The sequence below is a fragment of the Pteropus medius genome, unplaced genomic scaffold (genome assembly GCF_902729225.1).
Source record: "Pteropus medius unplaced genomic scaffold, Ma_sr-lr_union100, whole genome shotgun sequence".
In the NCBI taxonomy this organism is placed as follows: domain Eukaryota; kingdom Metazoa; phylum Chordata; class Mammalia; order Chiroptera; family Pteropodidae; genus Pteropus; species Pteropus medius.
Window position 1 is genome coordinate 1 of NW_024347615.1, and position 6,045 is coordinate 6,045.

At 37.0% G+C, this 6,045-nt stretch overlaps 1 pseudogene; it reads left to right on the forward strand.

The window, feature by feature from the left end:
- Positions 1-2,264: 2,264 nt before the first annotated feature.
- On the forward strand, positions 2,265-4,272 carry LOC120614212 (T-cell surface glycoprotein CD1c-like; annotated as a pseudogene).
- The last annotated feature ends 1,773 nt before the right edge of the window (positions 4,273-6,045 follow it).

A 6,045-nucleotide genomic window follows, 5' to 3' on the forward strand; every position in this document is an offset into this window, starting at 1 on the left:
ATATATATATATATATATATATATATATATATATATCTCGCATTGTGTGTTCACTTCGCATAGTTAGATTTTTTTTCTGTCACCACATATTTTATCTTTTTTATCCTATCTACCTCTTACGCCACATTCTTTTCCATGAAAATAGAGTGAAATAGCTCAGTAGTGAGTACAGGAGAGAACATACATATATAATTTGGTTTGTAGTACAAGCTTTCTTCATGGCTTGAGATAGTTGCCTTCTTGGTATGTCCTCACATGACTTTTCCTCAATGCATGTGGAGAGAGAGAGAAAGACAGAGAGAGAGAGAGGGAGAGAGCACGTGGAGAGAGAGTCAGGGAGCAAGGAGAGAGAGATGAAGACAGAGAGAGGTAGAGAGGGAGAGAGAGACAGATAGAGACAGTGAGAGAGAGACAGAGAGAAACAGAGAAAGAGAGACAGAGAGGCAGAGAGAGAGAGAAGAGAAAGCTCACTCTATGATGTCTCGTCTTATAAAGTCCCACTCTTAGGACCTCATTTAACCTTGATTACTTTCTTAGAGGCCCCATCTCCAAATCCAGCCACAATGTGGATTAGGGCTTCAACATATGAATTTTGAGGGAACATAAATAATAAGTTTTTAACAGTAAGACTGCTTCATTTGGAGTTCAATACCAGCAACATTACTGGCATTACACACTTAATGGAAATTCCTTAGAAGCTTTTTCGAGAAGTTATGCAAAGTTGACAATTTGATCCATATATCTTATACTCTGTATCTTTATTTCACTTGTTTCTGAATTCAGGAGCAAGGAGTTCTATAACATTAACCAGCATAGATAGGTTAATATCACAGTTATAAATAAACTTGAGCATATTAGAGGTTAAACGCAGCAAATTTTATTTCTCATGCAAGCAAACTCCATGCAGATCAGTAATTCCTTCTCTGTCTTGAAGCTCTGCCATCTGGAACAGGTGACTTCCAAGCTGGCACTGCAGGCAAGATGATCAAATGTGATATTTTACAGAGTCAGGCCTGGGTGGCTGATATCTCCAGCAGAGCATACTCCATTGCCCAGTACTCAGTTACAAGAGAGTAGAGGATTATGTTTTTCCTATAGGCCCACAGAGGGGAAAATGTGATAAATATATAACAGTACATCAGCTATACCTTCCTAAACTATAAACTAGGATTTTGCCATTGACAAGGAGATTCAGGCAAAGATGAGATCTGGTGCTTGTGAGTGACTTAGGTGGGGCATAAACTGTGTGTTGTTGTTCAATGTGCGTGTAGCTCATAGAAATTACCAAATATCTGTGGCCATAATAGAAAGAGTTCATTAAGTGTAACTTTCAGCCTCATTATTAATGTTGACAAATATAAAAGAGAAATAATGTTACAAATGGGGTTTTAAATAACTGCTTCTTGCATTCAGTAATTACTTAAAGTTTTAAAGAGATATTATAATAATAATCATAAGGCCTAGGTATTAAAAAGATTTTGTGTTTACGTATTCACACACATTAACCAGTCAGAACCATTGACAAATCACCAACTACTTCTCAAGTCAACGACTTAAACTAAAATATTAACAACCGTTACCTCTTTTTGACAATGCGTTTTTATCTGATCACAAAATTTAACTTAAATATGGTTGTTTAATGTCTCCCCTTGTATCTCTTGAAAAGTTGAATTTTCTAACTTCCAGTTGTACTCTGCACAGAAGTTTACCTCTTTGGTTGAAAAGCATGCTGCTCTTCTGAGACTTCCAATTATGAAAACCTCAAGGGTTAAGCAGTAAAAATGTCTTCCTGGAAAACATTGTTCTGAACAGGCTTGTATCTGGAATTCTAGACACAGAAATGGCAATCACCATAATACATTTTAATTCTTGGTTTACATATACTTCTGTAGCTTGAAGCTCCTTGATAGAAGTGAATACATTGCAAATTATGTTATGTTAATATATTTACTAAGATACTTGGTACCAAGCATGTGTTGAGGGATTTTTTGGTGAGTGAATATATAAATTAAACTCACTAGGAGGGCTTATTCTTTATATATGTGTGTGGTTTTATGAACTCTGGCATGCCTGCAATTTTATCTCTAAGGATAATGAAGAGCTGGCTATAGTTTATACAGTTGCATGGGGAAATCATAGGAGACGTGAAAAAGCAAATTCTCCAATATATAAATAAGCCAGCGAGAGTCAAGAAATGAGAAAGGTGGAGGAATAATGGTTGAATGGCAAAGAGAATACTTTGAGGGTATTCAAAGGGGGAGAAATAGAATGGAGTGCCCAGAAGAGGGGACATAATGGAGCCTGGAGGTAGAGTTGAGTGAAGAAATTTGTAGAATTGTGATCTGTTCAAACAAGCAGTGTCCAGGGAAGCCATGCCATTTCTCTCTCTCTCTCTCTTCTTCTTTTTTTTTTTTTTGTTTTAGAGATGAGATGCAAGTCTCAGAGAGGTGAAGTGACCTTTCAATGTCACACACAACTTTGCCCATGACAGTTGACGAGGGGAAATAGAAAGGGTGAAGGCTAGTGATACGAACAACAGCTGAAATCAGACAGGAGAGAATAACCTTAGTCAGAGCGGGAGAGGAAATGAAAGATCAAGTAGGAGGCCCAAGGTGGAGGGAAGCAGCAGATTTTCTTTGTTGAAGTCAGTGGTTGGTGGGGAGGTTTCTGTTGTTGGAAGCAAGAAGTCAGAATTCAGAGTTTCTGAGGGATAAGTTTGCTGAAAACAGAAAGGAAAAAAGAAACATCTGCAAATGGCATGCTGTTTTTGCAACCTGCAATGTTAACTGTTCTGTCAGGTGGTGACAATGCAGACACTAAGAACATCTCTCAGGAGGCCCAGATGGTGAACTTTCCCAAGATGCATCTGGATTTCAAGGATGCCAGAGTGCTTACAATCTGAGGAGTCCTGTCTCTAGGTCCAGTTTACACTTTGAAAGATGGTAGTAGAGAATGGAGTTCTGTCTCAGGAAAATATTATTGTTAAAGTAATCATTATGTTTCTCTCCCTCTCTACTAACTGGTTAATTTTCTATTTTCTCTCCTTCCTGTTTGCCTAAACAGTCAAACAAACAAACAAACAAAACCTAACCTACCACTCATAGTGGTCCAGGAACACATCTCATTCCATCTCATCCAGATCTCATCCTTTGCCAACCATTCCAAGGCACAAAATCAGGGCTCGCATTGGCTAAAAGAGCTGCAAACTCATGGCTGGGAAAGCAAAAATGGCACAATAATTTTCCTGCACACCTGTTTCAAGGATAACTTCAACAATGAGGAGCTGATAGACTTGGAGCTGTTATTTCATGTCTACTTCATTGGATTAACTCAGAATTCAGAGATTTAAGACTACACCAGTCAATTACAATTTGAATATAAGTTCAACCCACTCAATTAGGGAATTCTCTAAAAGGTTTTATTTGTGGGAAACATTCTCACACCTTTGTGGGTCATTTCCCATTATTCCTATCCCACCATAAAAATTGTCATGCATAAATTTCTTGGGGGTTATTTCAGATGTGGACTCCTCAGGATCTTGTAGACTCTTTCTTCTTCTGGCTGTTCTTTTCTTGTGCTTTAAAAATATCTTTCCACATGGTCCCCCTTCTATGGCCTAAAACACAGAGTCACTCAGTTTTACCACTCTGTGCTTGAAATCTGATCTCTTAAAATTGTCCCTTAAAATCTGATCTTTCTCCATTCAGTTTCCCTCATATGGGTTTCTCTAACTGCCCCCCCTCCCAGCTTATATCATGCACCTCCCTATCATTTCCCCAAACTTCTTCAAATTTATCTCTTATACCCCCTTCCCCATCTCACTAATTTTTTTCTTTTTCTTTTTTTCCTGATCAAATACATCTTTGGCTCAACTCACACTCATATAAAACTTTCTTCTTGTTCCACTTATTTATTAGACCCTACGTTCTTATATAGTTTCTCTCATGTTTTTCATTAATGGTTTTTTTTTTCTTATTTCTCCCTTTTCCCGAATCTCTTTAAATTACAGGTGACAGCGAGCTATAAGCTGCATTGTAGAGACCCTGCAAAAGACTTCTTTCAGGGTCTCTAGATTCCTTGAGTTTCCAAAACATGTCATGAGTACCATCTCCAGAGGTTTAGAGTAGAGCCCAGATTGTCTGCTATCTAATCAATCCGTATTCAAGCATCAAAGAAACAGTGCATGGGCTCATCGGAAACATCTGCCCCTGTTTTCTGCATAGGGGAGACCCAAGACAATTTGTAACTTTGTGTGGAGGATCTTTCTTGTAATTTTTATTTGTTCAGTAGTTCTCAAACTTCGAAATTCATTCCTGATGCTTCTTTCCTGATTTGTAAATGGGAATCAATCTCTTCCTCAAGTGAATCCAGATAGCAGTTCAACCATACTCTGCTACATGCACACATCACTTCTTACCCTGCATTACAGTTACTTAGGTCTTTCTTCTCCTTACAGTATTTAACTCTTTTAGGACATAATCATGGCAAAGGTGCTTTTCTGTGTGTAATATAGGTTTGGTGACAATCAAACCAAAATGAACAAATAAAAAACATATCCAAGTTGAATTAACTGTTGTGTTGTTACTCTTTTTTACTATATTTATTCCGGACATTGTTGTAGTATTTGAAATATTAATTCTTTCCTTCATGATTAAATGTGTTTTACTTGGCCAAAAAATTTCCCACTCTTTTTGCTTCCTCATGTTCTCCCTAAACCCTTAAAGAAAAATGCAGCATTGCCCCTTGCCACATTTATTTTCTAAACACAGTGAGCTAACTCTTTTCTATTTGTTACAAACACAAAAGGAAATAGAATGTACAGGCCATTGTGAAAGGGAGTGGTTTGTCACTGAATGATCAAGAAAAAGAAGAAAGAGAGCTGGTCCTCAGAATTAGTGTGGGATCAAGGCAAGGGATATAAACGGAAGACAAATCTCCCAAAGGGTGGTGCTGTCTATGATATCCTTCCCTAGACTTTGGTTCCTTTTAAGTTCTGCTTACTAATTTAAGTAATATTTGTTAAGTACTGAGTATGAGACAGGCACATACAACTTGTAAACTGGTGGGGGAGAAAACAAACCAAGATTGTACTACCTACTTGAGTTGCAATGTTTACTTCTTCAGTCTGTCCATGTCCTTTTTACTGGTTACATTATTTTTGTTTCTTTTTAAAAACTTTGAATCAACTTTATGGACATGTAATTTACATATAATACAGTCTGTCTATTTTAAATGTACAGTTCTGTTCATTTTGACAAATGTTCACACCCATGTAAATATGGCTACTCTTAAGATATAGAACATTTCTATTCCCCCAATACCCTTCATACTCATTTATAATTAAACCCACTGCCAGCTGGGCATCCTAACAATTTTTATATGCCTTGTGCTAGTTAAGCTTAGATTTATCTTTTCTATAATTTTATTAAAATGGAATAAATTCTATGTATTCTTTGTATCTGGCATTTTCCCCCACCAGCATATAGGTATAAGTCACTCATGTTGCTTATGTGTGTTTTGTTGTCTATTCTTTTTTATTGCTCAATAGAACTCCATGTATAAATATCCTATAATTTTTTTTAATCCATTCACTCTTTGATGGTCATTTGATTTGTTTCTAGTTTGAAGCTCTTCAAATAAAGTCATTATTATTGTTTTGCTTTTAGTGTGTTTTTTTGTTTGTTTCTTTGATCTTTTGTTTAGTTACCTGCCTAGACAAGTTCTGTAGATTCTGGATGCCTTGCAGTTTGTAATCACCAATGGTTTTGCTTCTTTTAAAAAAAACTATATAGAACTTTTTCTTTACTTCCTCCCTTCTTTTCTCCCCCTCCTTCTCTTTCTTTCTCTCTCCCTCTCTTTTTATCTACTATTCTCTTCCACTTCCGCCTTCCCTCCTTCTCTCCCCACCTCTCCACTTCCCACCTTTTTTTCGTTTGTTTCTTCATTCTCTTTCTTTTCTGGCTTCCCGAGGGTCACTCCTAAGTCAACATAGCATAGTGGTAGTCAATGATTAGTCAGAGGTTGTGCCTTTACATCTTAAATTGG